Source organism: Catharus ustulatus, chromosome 2 (genome assembly GCF_009819885.2).
Source record: "Catharus ustulatus isolate bCatUst1 chromosome 2, bCatUst1.pri.v2, whole genome shotgun sequence".
NCBI lineage: Eukaryota > Metazoa > Chordata > Aves > Passeriformes > Turdidae > Catharus > Catharus ustulatus.
In genome coordinates, this window is record NC_046222.1 from 84443783 (window position 1) to 84458099 (window position 14317).

The 14317-nt window shown below is 39.2% G+C and overlaps 1 protein-coding gene across 4 annotated transcripts in view; it reads left to right on the forward strand.

The window, feature by feature from the left end:
* Positions 1-14317, forward strand: part of CLYBL (citramalyl-CoA lyase) — a 190097-nt gene that overhangs the window by 124001 nt on the left and 51779 nt on the right. The gene's annotated exons all lie outside the window — the stretch shown is intronic.

A 14317-nucleotide genomic window follows, 5' to 3' on the forward strand; every position in this document is an offset into this window, starting at 1 on the left:
GGGGTGACTCTGCAGAGGCCTGGGGACACCAACTTCATGCACCAGTGCCACTGAGAGCCAAGGGCATGAGGATGGCACAGGGGACCAGTCTGGGCTGGGGGGATTTGTCCGTGAGGACCAGCATTCCAAGAGGCAGACCCACCAAATGGTCCCTGCAATGATGAGAGTCTGATGGCAAAAAGCACAAAGGCTTTTCTAGGTAAATCCACTGCCTCCGAAAAACAAGAAAACAAAATTCTATCTGTGTGTCCTCTTCCTGGCAAGTCTTGAGCAAGGGGAAAGTTAAATGATCTGATGTTGCAGTCATGGTTCCTGGCAGCTTTTCAACATCTCTGTGTCTTGATAAATACATACCTCTGTCCATTGACTTTTTTTCTTATGAGTGCGGGGAAAACTAGTTTGCAGGGCAGCTACTGTGTAATTTCCCTAGATGAAAGAGAATAATAAGTGAGTAAAACAAGATGATTCTTCCTATGACCTTTAAATTTTGATAAATTAAATATCTATTTGCATTACTCATTTTCTATTATTAATGTATTTCTTTTCTGTTGTTCTTAGTCTGTCTGGTCATTACTACTAGAAGATTTTGCATCTTCCATTTCAGAAAGTACTTGCAAGAATTCAGAAGATTTACCAAGATTCCCTCCATGTATATATGTACACATACAGTCACTGAATGAGATACCATGCAGATCAGCAGCAGATGTATACAGATTTCTTCTGTGGCAGTCCATAGCAATGATTTCACCATTTAAGTCACACAGCACCAAGGCAGCAGTTGGGATTTAAAAAAAAAATCTATTTACTCTTTTTGTGACAAACCTAATGATTGCACAAATGAGAAATCAGCCTGCAAACAGTCCAAATTTAAATAAAATCACCCCCACACTAGACTATAACAGTGGCAGATGGACAGAGGAAGAAAGTGTATATAGTCATATTTTTTGCCATTATAGTATAGACCCTTTCAGATTGCAACAAGCAACTTGCCATCTGCAAATCTGAGTCTTTCCTTTTCTGCTGAGGCACTGATTCAAAAATCATGATTTGTGAAGTTTGAGTTAAAGTATTAAGAGGCTAATCTCTCATTTTAAAGGCATACTGATCTCCTGGTTTTACTTCGAACACATGGGAAAAGCATCCTGAAAATTTCCCTCGGCTTCTTCTTAAGACAAAAACCAAAGCCAGTGGCTCACTCTTAGGTATGTGGTGAGGTAATGGGTTCTGCACATGAATAGGTTTTTGTCAAATAGTCTCTTATTGCTTTTGTTCTCTGGCTTTTGTTTGGTTTACTCTTTGAGGAAGTGATTTGCTCTATGCCTATAGGATATGTAGATCACACTGGGCACCTTCCTTACAGCAGCACACATACTGACAGCAGCAATGAGCATTTGGTTCTAACGCTGACCCTCTGAAGAGAGAAGAATCTGATCACTGCATAAATGTCATTGATTTTTTAGGGCCAGATCTTCATTTAAATGGCCGCTGATTTAGTGGGTGTGTTAATTTAATACAGATTTGCAAACAAAATCTGGACACATTTTAAAAACGCTTCAGTGTGTCTACCCACCTCTGCTTTCCCCAGTTTTATCCGACTGTAAGTTTGCAAAGGATGTGACCATCACAGAGATCAGACAAACATATGCAATTTGCAGCCTACCAGGGTTTCTGATGCTTTCACACTACGGGCAGGGAGTTACTTCATCTAAGGGTCATGACTCTTACACAGGTTTAACTTACCAGTAACCAAAAAATCGCCTCTAGGTATGAAAGCCTATTTTGAACTTGTTTAAGAAGAGGAGGATGCAATTAAATTCTGGCAATTCCCTTTCAAGAGGTGCTGCAGTATGCTTTGCATTGCAGTATTTCTAATTTGCACTAGGTCAGGGTTGCTCTCTGTGAAGCAAAAAAAGAAAAGGTTTATTTTGCTAATCATACATGCAACAGCCATGTACAAAATAAAATACTAAATACAGTAATTACAGTAATTTTTGTTAAAATATTTTTACACAATAAACCTTTGGCTTTGAAAACTCTACCAGAAGCAAAAGAAAAACAAACTGCCATGAAAAACTGAAATCAGAGGCCACTAATAACACTAAAGGGAGTCCAGAAGCCAAATTAATGTTTCTACAAAGAAATACTTTTCCACACCAGGCAAATTTCTAGTAAGACCTTTACCTGGGTCTTTATAGACAGGATTCAGATTTCATTTTGAAGTATGTTTTTTACAAACTGTTTAGTGTTCATATGTCATTACCACTGTTGGGCCAGATTGCACCTGGCATCGATATAAACAAAGCTTTGGCAAGAATTCTTTCCTTTGGGATGGAGACATCTGATTTTCAAGCTGAAAACATGTCAGTGTTGCAAGACACTCCAAATAGCCTGTTTTACCAGAGCAGTAAATTAACCCGCCTAGTGTAGTGTTAAATGCTTTACAAACATCGATGGAAGGTGAGGGAGGGAAACACCAAAAAACAAACAAAAACATTTCAATAACTTGTTTGACTACAAGCAGTGAAAAAAGTACATGAGAAGCTTGAAGCGGGGGGGATGTCGAGGAGACAGGACAGCAGAAAAATAAATTTTCAGAATTTTGTCCTCTATTTAACCTAGAGATTGTGTGCTGTGGTGCGGGAAGACACGGAAGGAGCAGAACAAGTTATATAGATGATAGAAAAAGCATTTTCATTTGAAAAGCAGATCAGGATAATAGCAAATAGTGACTCTAACTCATCATTGCCTTGTCTAGAGGAGGAAGGGTTTTTGATAGCTATTGCATGAAAGAGGTTCACCTTTAATGCCACAAAACATTGGTGGACAAAGACTACGTAGGCAAAACAGAGGATAAAATATTAGGCTATCCCCCTTGCTTCCCCATTGTTCAGGATGAAAAAGCTGAGCTGAACTTCTGGGCACGCAGAATTGGTTGTGTGAAAGCTCTCATCGCTAGATCGTGCATTTGTGCTAAGCTTGAATGGTCTAGAGGACAATGGAGTTCATCCTGCCTGTGGCTCTGCAGTGATGCTGCAATATAGATGTGAAACAAGAATAGCTGGAAAGTAGGTCCACATGCGTATGGAGTGGAGCAATGGCCTGTCCTGAGAAACACAGGCAGAAGCAGTATTCTTAAATATATATACATATATTTTTATATAGCTGTTAGACTGAAGCCATTTTGCTACTCATCTTGCTATTTTAATTGTCCTAATAGCTGTCTATTTACAAACATGCATGTAAGTGGGCTAGAATAATTAATGAATATTCATAAGCATTCATAAAATGTGGCAAAGTTTATGTTAGGGCAGATGTTAATTCCCAAGAGGATTGCATTTCTATTAAGTGTAAATTTATATTAGTAAGATCCAGCATGATTGATTCTTGCTTGGCCAGCAATAGAGGACGTAGCATCCATACTGGCAGAGATTATATCTGGTCAATAGGAAAGGAAAACTGGCCAAGAAACTGCCAACACAGAGTCTGAAGCTGTGAAATGTGGTCAAGAAGAAATAAAGCCAAATAAGCAACAGATGAAAAATTATCTTAAAGCAAAGATCAAATCACTCAGTTGGAAACGAGAATTGTATTGGAAAAGGTGATGCTGAGAGCATGAAGGGACATGAGAATTTTTTAAACAACAATATTAATAAATAAACTGAGTGCTGAATACTAGCAATTTTATTTTTAAGTGAATCTTAACATTAAAAAAAAAGAAAAAGTAGACAGCTTTAATATGCTCAAAGATGTCTGACAAAGAGCAGAGAGGACTTCTAAACTTTGCAAATCATGTGGAGGAGAATGCCAGATGTATCAGTGCTCAAGAGCCACAGACATACTGGAGAGAATTCAGGAATGGGCTCAAAAAAGTTGAAGGAACTGGAATATCTCTCCTCTGAGAGAGGCTTAGAGAGCTGGGCTGTTCAGCTCAGGGGGATCCCATCAGTGTATATAAATATCTGCAGGGAAGATGCGAAGAAGGCAGAGCCAGGCTCTGCTCAGTGATGCCCAGTGACAGAGCTGGAGGTAACAGGCATAAACTGAAACATGGGAGGTTCTCTCTGAACATCAGAACACCTTTTCACTGTGTAGGTGACTGAGCACCGACAGGTTTCCCAGTGGTTGTGAGTCTCCATCCTTGGAGATATTCAAAAGCCACCTGGACACAGTCCCAGGTGTGCAGCTCTGGATGTCCCTGCTGTAGCAGGGGCATTGGACAAATGACCCCCAGAGGTCCCTTCCACCCTCAATCACAGCAATCCTGCGATTCTTTGGCTTCATCTGAAGCTCAGTGGGGGAGGTGATAGATCAAATGAAGAACCAGGAAAAAAAGAGACTTTGGTAAGATATAAACTTTACAATATTCTTCTGGTATTATTGTACCTTGTAGAGCAACCTCAGATACTGGAGTGGTCTAGTGGGTTCAAGAAGGAGTTGTTCCTGCACTGATGCTGCATAAACCTACTTCTAAAGAGGAGACTTCCTAGGAAGTTTATTGATCAGTGCATGCCAAATCAAAGAGTGAGGAGAGCAATGGGCAGGGAACTTGCCAACAGATAAAACCAAAGAGCATTAATGCCACTGTGTGTTTTGTCCTCGGAACATAAGTGAAGTTCTCTAGATGCAGAATAACCACAGGACCACTTTGGACTGTGCTGGCCACAGCCCCATCCGAAGCAAAAGCAAAGACACCTTAACCAGGAAAGGACATGAACAGCCTTCTGTAGTATCCAGCAGCATAACCACACGCCAGCACTGCTAACACACTGGCAGGGACAGTGCCTCAGTGCCCAGCTGGAATGACAAAATGGAGCCAGGGAACTTCCGGAGGTTGCAGGGGTGGCTGCCAAGCAGACACGATGCTTGGTGGCAGGCTGGCAGCCTGGGGAAAAGCCACTGCCAAGAAAAGAGAGGGGAGTATCACCTGAGTCCCACCAGGGTTAACCTGCACCTGATGCAGGTGATGGGAGTGGGGATTTTGGCTGGAGAAAATGTCTCTGAGCACTTTGGGGGAAAAGTACCTTCTGTTCGCAATACAAGACACATTATTACAGGGGCAATCAAAAAATACAAACAGGTTTAGCAAGTAAAGTAAAACAGCTCCCCAAAAAGACGGGTTTTTTTTAGGTAAGTGGACCACATTTTCACTAATCTCTTTTGGCAGTCCATTCTGAACAAGAACGAGCGTCATATAAAGTCAAAAGGACAAAAAAAAAATTCATGCTTTGTTCAAACGGTTACGCAACAATAAACAAAGTTGGGCAAAATATAAGAGGAAAAGAAAGTGAGGGAAAAAAGGCAGTTTAATGGGTGTCAAACTTGTAAACACTGAATTGTATTTTATCACTGCTGGTTTAAAATTAATATAAGATAAACAAAACAGCAGTACTGTATTAATGCAGTTGTATAGTTGTAAAATCCTGATTGTCCATGAATTTTATTCACACGGGAGAATAAATTATATTGCTAGTAGCATTTTAGCAAATAGTTTCATGCCAGAGAATTGCATCAACTAAATGTTATTGGTGTCAAATAAATCTGAAGTAGTTAAATCAGTACAAAGTCCAGGCTGACCCCAAGATTTATTGTATGTTTTTAGAAATGGTTCAAAGCTGAACCCATTTTCTTATTAGTCTTTTACTTACACTAGATTTGGCAGAATCATTCTCCAGAAAGTGAGAGAAAATACCTGATAAGCCATGTGTAAAGAATTTTAATTCAAACCCTGACAGTCTGCTTGAAGTGAATTAAATTTGTGTCAGATTTGGACAAATGCATGAGTGTGTTACAAAAGCACAGGTGAAGGAGCCCTGCATATTCAGGTCTGGAAAAATGTTAGGAGGTGAACCACATAAATGAAGGCAAAAGTTGTGTTAGTTGAGTAATCAATGATTTAACAAGGTGCTCTGCTTCCAGATGCCCCTGTCAGTTGTGCTGAGGTCATTTTATGGGGAAATGCATATGGATGCCAGAATGGGGGCTTTTAGTGAGAGTTTTTAAGGGATGCAGGCATTTGCTTGAATCCTACCTTCTACTCTCCCATGGGCACTGCACCAAAGTAGGTGCAGTGCTGGGTGCTCATCTGGCTGGGTTCTGATGGAAAAGAAAAACAAAAAACAGCTCAAGAAGTTCCTTTTCCATATTGCCCTTCCTAGCTGCTTATTGTCATCCTTTGCCATGTCCTTGCTTGCAGTGGTGCAATTGTTTGTTTGGCCAGGCTGTAAACAGGACTGATTAAATGGGCTGGGGTAAGAAACAAAATTCTACTCTCCCACACAGAAAAACCTGAGTTTCTCTAATGGGATTGCTTTAATCATCCAGTTTGCATGTTGGCTCGAGAAAAAGTTGATTGGAAATGTTTGCCTAAGGAAAAAGCGGAGCATGGAATGGGAATAAGCAGCAGAGGGTAGGAACAGCTTAGATGTTGCAGAAATAATCATATATTGGTTTGTTTTATCATTTTATTGGGGAATATGCACAAACTTTACTTTAAACTTCATAGATATCCCAGAAGCCCCGTTGAGGAGCACCTTCTTAGTCCTAGCATTTAAAAATAATTTATTTCATCAGGGAAGTAAAGTTGAGGGAAAGCTTAGGGAAGGAAATGTCACAAGGCCCTTTAAGTTGTTCCACTGCAGTCACGAATATCTAAATGAGGAACTTAAAGAGGTTTTGAAGAACACCAGTAAGCAATTCTCACCATGTCTATAAATGTGGGTGTTGTATTATACCAGTACAATACATCGATCAGTGATGTACAAATACCACCCTACAACTGTAGGATTGACACGGGTGAGATCTGACCTAGAAAACAACCAGCTTCTCAGGTCCCACTTTCAAACTGAAGAAAAAACTGTTCCTTTGACACCAATCACATATCTAGGCAGGGAAAAATTCTCATTGTCAGGTTTTCACAGAAAACAAGTGAATTTATTTCTGAAAAGTTCATACTCCTTGCCATGAATGCATGAGTCACGGAGTTTATTTTTAATAATTATATTTTGTATCAGGGATCACTCTCTGCCTCAGCTAGTCACTGCCAGTACGGGGACACATGGGACATGGCGTTCTGGTGCTGTTTCCCCTCTCCCATTTCTGGGATGTGGGGGTGGAAAGAAGGGAGGGAATTGCTCTTGTGGTACTGCCCATCCTTCAGGGACTCTGCCAGAAGGTGTAATGGGCTTTGCATCATCATATGGAGCATCTGAGAAAATGTTGTCTGCTAAAACATGCTAAAACCTGCATTTGGGGTGCAGGGGATTTTTGGATTTCTTGGCTCACCCCAGTCACCCATCCAAGTGCGATTTACCCACCTGAGTGACCAGTTTTGGTCTTGCATCCCCACTGCATGGAAATACATGCATCTACAAGGTGACACCACTTAACTTTAAAATGTAAGTTGAAAATGAAGAGTTGAGAGCTTTTTGTACCATTACAGTTTTACTGTGAACATGAGCTTTGAACACTTGGACCTAGGCCATTCTGTGAGGCTTTGATCACATTACAAAATATCAATTTGCAAATTTACCAATGCAGATAAGGCACTTTTTGAAAATTGAGATAGAGCTGTTAATCAGTGTTTGCACAACACCAGAAACACAACCATTGTTTCAAGACTTCTCTTTGAAACACATTGTTTTATTGAGACTGTAGATAGACTGGGAAAAGTTTATTCCACAAAAGAGGAAGGATAAAAGACACCATGGCACACCTAACCTGATTTTTCTTAATACCTTCCTTGTTCCTAGGAGCTATTAAGCAGTTTGGGGCAGACACTGGTTCCTCCAGTACAAGTTCTAACCAGTTGGGTTTTTTTCAGAAAACCTCTGTTTACCTATCTTGGCTTTAAGTTCTGGAGGTTTTTTCGATTGATTTCTTGAATAATTGAGGCAATAATTTGCCCATCTTCAAAACATTTCATGCATATCTCACTTAGAATCATCACATCTGCAATCAACAGCTGAAGAGGGATTGATAGTTTGCTAAAGCAGATGTACTTTTGACAAACAGCAGTGTATTTCATTATCAGCATTAACAAAAAATGCACTTGTAAAAATAATAAATAGATGTCTAAACATACACATTTTCCGTAGTTATCTATTACATGCTGCCAATAAAATACATCTTAAACGGCAATATTTTAAATAAAAATTAACATACTGTTAAGTTCAGATGAAAGAAAAGTATAACCTTTTTTTAAAGTGATACATTAGATTGCTTATTTTTGTGGCCTTATTGCATCATGCAGTAGCTCATTTGGACTGTCCAGGAAGAGTAATTAACACTAATGCTTCTAAAGAATTTTCATTTGCAATGCTAATCTGTCACAAAACCAAAAGTATCTTCAAAAAGCCAGGGGAAAAAGTAAACAGACTACTTCTTGCAGCCAGCTTAAATTAGTGCTAGCTTGACTTGTGTTAATTGAAAGGTTGTTTACATCTCTTTTGTAAGTGTTTATAAAGTTGGCACACAGAAGAATAGCTACCTACCTACATGAACAAAACTTTGATTTATTTAAGCTGCTGCATGTATTACTGTCATTAAAAACCTCTTGAAACATTTCTGTATACATAGTCTTAAGGTATAAGCCTGTCCCTGTGTTTATGTGCACCCAGATATAGACACACACACATACACCATGCTGTATCATTTTTGCTACTGAGACATTTATACTCAGTCCTCATATTATGAGAATATTGCTATGTGCTAGTTCAATCTAGCAGCCTACTTGCCTCGGTTTAAATTTCTCTGAGATATGTGCAAGTCAGAAAAATACCTTGATGACAACTTGTGAAAATGTCTTGCTGTTGCACTCATATCCACATCCTTGTATACTCAGGCTCAGCAGAAATTTAGTACTTACATAGCTGAGCGCCCCTGAAGCTTTACTGGGATTCATGAGTCCTGGTTCCTGGCTGTTGAGAGAGACAACCTCAGGCTCTTGTTCACTGGTTCTCCACATTCACAGCAATTCAGGACAGGCCGCCTGACCATCATATGTGGAAATTGCCCAACTCTGATGGTGTTGGATGGACTCCTACCTAATATCTTCAGGATCCACATTGTCCACACTGGTAGAGGGAGGGAGAAACTTAAATGAAACTTCTAGAGAAATGGGCAAAGAAATTTGGTTTCCTCAGCAGAGCATAATTAAATTGCTGCTTAGTTCACAATGCTGACTACTGACGTTTGCATCATGTCAGTGTTGCTAGATCATGTACTGCATGTAAGGACAATTAGCAGAGCAGAGAGAAAAGCAGCAGATGCTAGAAGAGCACAGAGTTAGATGACTCATTTTAGTGTCATGAAGAATCTTTTTCAGACAAGTGAAAAGGTTGGTATTAAAAATAAAAATAAAAATAAAAAAGACCAAATTATTATTAAAGAAATAATATGAAGATTTCAGGAAAGAGTAGCAGCAAAATCAGTGTCTTGAAGTACGCTAAAATATATGTTTACTTGAAATACAGAGAGACACCAACATACGTGATAGAAACTCTATTCTCCCTCTTCCTCCCCACTCCTGCCCCTTTTTCCCTTTAGGATTGGTTACATGCTGAGTTTAGGATTGTTTCTATGTCGACCCAAAAGAAAATGTATTCTAAAATTTCTTAAATCTTTAAAACCTTGTTAACTGCTCAGAGGTAAAAATAAGAAAATATTTAATAACCACATCCTGGAATCTTTGCGTGTATTTTACAGCAGCTTTTCAGTCTAACAAGACTAACTAGAAATACGTATTTGCTGTTTTAAAGATTTATTCTCACAAGTACCTGATAGGTGTAAAGGAGAAAGCAAGTCCCATGAGACAAGTACCTCCTACTCTCAGAAGTGCTCTGCTTCACATTTACGATTCTCTTTGTTTCCTTAAAAACAAATGTAATTTGCCTTTTCTCTTGCCAATCCCATTTGTGAATTCGAAACTAAATGGCACTTGTATGCTATCATTCTGTATGGTATCACTTCATTGATGGAGAGTTATGCATGCAGAAAATGTCAGACTTTCCTCCCGCAGAAACTCTATTCTGCACAAAAGCTACTATAGATATATTATATATATCTATATATGCACTTCTGCATAATCTAATTTGAGGGGTGCATTGACATGGCATGCACTAATACAAGTGGCAAAATATTCAGTAATGTCAAGTTCTGTAAACAAACCACTCCAAGGAATTAACATTAACACATAATTGTATGTTTTTACCATGTCAGACACATCACAAAAAAAAGAACTTGAATTGTGATTATAGTAATTAATTTTTCCTCTCCTGTTTGAAGCATGCCAACTTATTATGGCATTGAGGATGATAGATTCTGGCCTGCCATTTTAGTGCATCATATATTTACATTTCCATATGAAGAACTGTTACCAAAAGATGTTAACAGGACGAGATCTATATACAAACATATATTAAAGTATGACCACTATCTTTACATGAAGACCTGAAGGTCTTTAGAAAAAAAAGGGGAAAGATTAGTCAAGAAAAATGAAGCAAAACAAAGATTTTGTCCTCAAAATCAGGTAGGTATAGAAATCACAGTGCTGAAAAGCAGTATTGTAGGGATGTGTAATTTTTCCATCTACTGTTAATCTGACCATCTTTGCTTCATTTTTGCTATACTAACAGTGGGCGGCTGAACTTCTGGTTCTGTGGCATTCTTTCTTTTCTGTTCTGACGTGGAAATTTCTATGTTTTGACATATAACGTAAAGGGGAAAAAAAGGCAAAAAGAATTTTAAAAAGGAAAAATGGAAAAGTACTGATTCAGATGATGGGAAACTGTTTCCAAATACTGTTACCAAAAGCACGTATTCAAGTGCACTAATACAGTATGGTTTTACCAATAAACCCAAGGGGCTCCTTCTTTGCCGCCACCCCCTTCTCCGAGTCTCGCGCTCTGCCTGCCTGATCCCATCCGACGGTAGAGCTGATACCGCACTAATCCCCGCAAGTTTGGGACTAATGAACTAACTGCTGGGCTGCTGCCACGGAGCTTGGTCCCAAACTATACTGTACTTCACACTCGATTTATTCTCCAGATGGCGAGACTGCGCAGCCCTGCCGCGAGGGACCACCTCTTCCACTGGAGTGTAAAAGTGGACGGATGTTGTTTTCTTTGCAGATTTGATAATTCAGAGCTAGAAACTCATGAGGATGGTTAGTTATTAGGTTTAATGGGTGCCAGTGGAGCCAGCAATGTGCATATTCCCATTTTTAATTTCGGTGCCAGTGTGTTTGGGTAGCAATGGATTTGTCAACAATGCTGCGTCACCTTTATCTTCACCAGTTGGCATAGCTGCACATGGTAATGAACCTCTTCCTGTGTCCTCCTCAGAGTTAAACAGAAGGGTGCTAAAGTAGCCACCCTGACCAACCCTTTTTTACCCCTCAGTGAGCTTTCCAGTGCAAGTTGCAAACTTAGAGTATTTTAATATATAACGATTTACCACGAAACTCTCTGTTGTATTTCCCTCTTGTTCAGTTTGATAAAGAACCCAACTCACATGGGACCCAAGGAGGATATCACCATACCAAGCTACCTGAGCATGAAATATTTTACTTAAGGATTTGGTTTATTTCTTTATCAGCTATTCTTTCATGACAAAGTGTTATTTGATGTTCTAGTTCTCATGTGAAGAATAGGGCAAATATTTTTCTCACCATTCCTTAAAAATTCTAGTTTTCCTATTCTTGGCAGTAAGGATATCATTACATCAAAGACTACCTTTTTCTCTGTTATAATGTTGAAGTAGTTTACGTAGATTAGGATTTTAGCTTTTGCGCTAATTCTACATTAAGAAGAGCATTTACATTTCCCTGCTTATTGAAGTAGAAAGCAGTCTCACTTTTCTCCATGTTTTTAATACATTTGGTGAAAGGTTTTAGTATATACTCTTTTTTTATTTACCCATCAAGTGTTTTAGTGGAAACTTTTATGGGAACCTGATACTCCCTACTAACACCAGTTGGATTTCCTCCATTGTAGGAAGGATAGGCACTGAGTCAGCCCCCTCACAAACTCTGGCTTTGGCAGCCAGGTCCCATCAGTTTGTTCCACAATTAAAAACTAAATTAAATTGTAGAAGTATTATATCATGGAAAGTAAACATTTCCATATCTAGGGAATCTAGGCAGACAGATCTAAAACATAACGGTTCTAAGAAAACGCATAAATTCTCAACCCAACAGATGGCATGGGTGTGTTAACTAACATAGCAACATATTTTCTATTAAAATATGGGAAAAAAACAACAACCCCCTCCCCATGTTTGTTGGTTGGTATAAATTCAGTGAAGTTGTTGGTTATTTTTGGGATACGTACCAGAGGGCTGCACATTTAGTTTATGTAAATTGATAACAGCAACAGCCTGTTAATAAGTGTTTTGTATGGAAATATACCTACAAAGACACGATCTGTCTTTTTTGGGAAGGGAGTTTGCAGACTGAGGAGAAAAATAGATATGAGATGGTCTAGTGCTCATTATTATATTCTGAAAAAAAACCATGACAAATTAGGCTGCAAGTTTGCTGGAGATGTGCCTTCAGCTGGAATTGAGTGCTGCCTTAGAGGATACTTTGGGAAGATCTCTCTTTTGCAGATTGCATCAGTGTATGCTGCAACGGTGATAATCTGACTTCAATTAAAAGCATAAATTGGTTTGGTGTGTGTTTTTAAGCTACCCTTCTCCATCATATCCAGAAACATACAGCCCAGCCCTAGAAACCCATTACTCCAGGTCAGAGAAGGAAAACATAGGGGATTTGTATTTCCCAGTATTGTCATCATGTGGTTGGGTTTACGTAATTTGGAAGAGCCATTTCAGACAGCCATGCACTGGAGCTGTCTTCCAGCTGGATGTGTTTGTACTAAACTGCCTACATCTTTATGTGGCTTTCCTAATGGCCCCAGACAGAGTCCATTCACAGCAGTTGGAATGTTTTGGGTTGCATTTTCCAGAGATTACCTCTGAATGTGCCCCTTGATCGCAGCCCAGGGATACGTACTTGGGTGCCTTGTTCCTGTCTGTCCGATTAACGGGCATATGCTCCCAGCCTTCGGAGGAACACGGCTAGTAGCCCCAAGCTGAAGGCTGTTTGCTTCAGATTTCATTAACTTTCTGCTTCATTATTCCTTCCTTTTAACCAGTTAGAGCCACCAATTGCTTTTCTCTAAACTTACCCTAATTATCAGGGGTCCCAGTCCTGTAAATCAGTACACTGCAGAGCTGTCTTAAACTGGCCTGGCAGACCCTGTTCTCATCAGTCCTGACAACTGTAAGCTACTGTTCCCTCACACTGTTTAACTCAGACCACATTGGGAAACCACCTCTGCCCCTCTTGCCCGCAGAGGTTTGCATCCGTCTGGTTTAAATCTACTGTCATGTGCTCTCTGGCTGATTTGCATTAGCCTGGATATTAACTTTGATGATTTTTTGTTGTTGTTGTTTTTCCCTTCTGAGTTTGCCTGTTTTCTTGAAAAGCATCTCTATTCAGCAACTGCATATTGTTAAAGTCATTCCTGAGCCTCCATGAGTCAGGAGCTTTAAAGTTTTATTAGCCCCATAAAAACTCTTCACAAATGAAATTACTTTTGATAAGTGTGCATTTTGACAATGCAAATTTGTTAGGGGCTGTTGGTGAGTGGAAGGAATTTGGGGTTGAAACTTCAGTTGGCAGGAAGCAGGGAGCCCAGCACCTTCCTTCGACCTCTACTCCCTTCTCCAGGCCAAGAAATGCATTTCATTTCAAAAAAGTATGCCAGTATTTTTCATGCAAATCAACTATTAAACAGATTTGTGAATTTGCATTCACAAAAATAGCAAACGACCAGGGGAAGTGTGTCTTTGGAGATCTTATTTTGTGCCAACAGAATACCCTTTTATGTGGTCTAAGAAAAACCTTAGAGTTATTTCAATGTTTTTTGTATATGCAAGTTGTGAATTCTGTTACTGCCTTTATTGCTCTTTGAATACATGGACTAAAGGAAAACCAAAGTATATATACATCTAAGTATATATACAAGTAATTTTTGATGTTCAGTTAATATAGAGCTAAATTACGAAAATTGTTTTATGCAAATTTAAGAATATTCCATTTTTGAGAGAGCAGACAGTTAGTGAAACACATTATGTTAGCATAAAGATTTGTGTTTGTTACACATGTTCAGCACTAGCTGACACAAAAAATGGTTTTCTTCAAGTGGTAGAAATCCCATGCATTGAATTTACCAGTTATAAAGAAACAGTAAAGAGGAAGGTAAAATTGTGAGGTTCTGGTGGTGACTGCTTCAGTAAAGTCCAAGAGTGACAGACA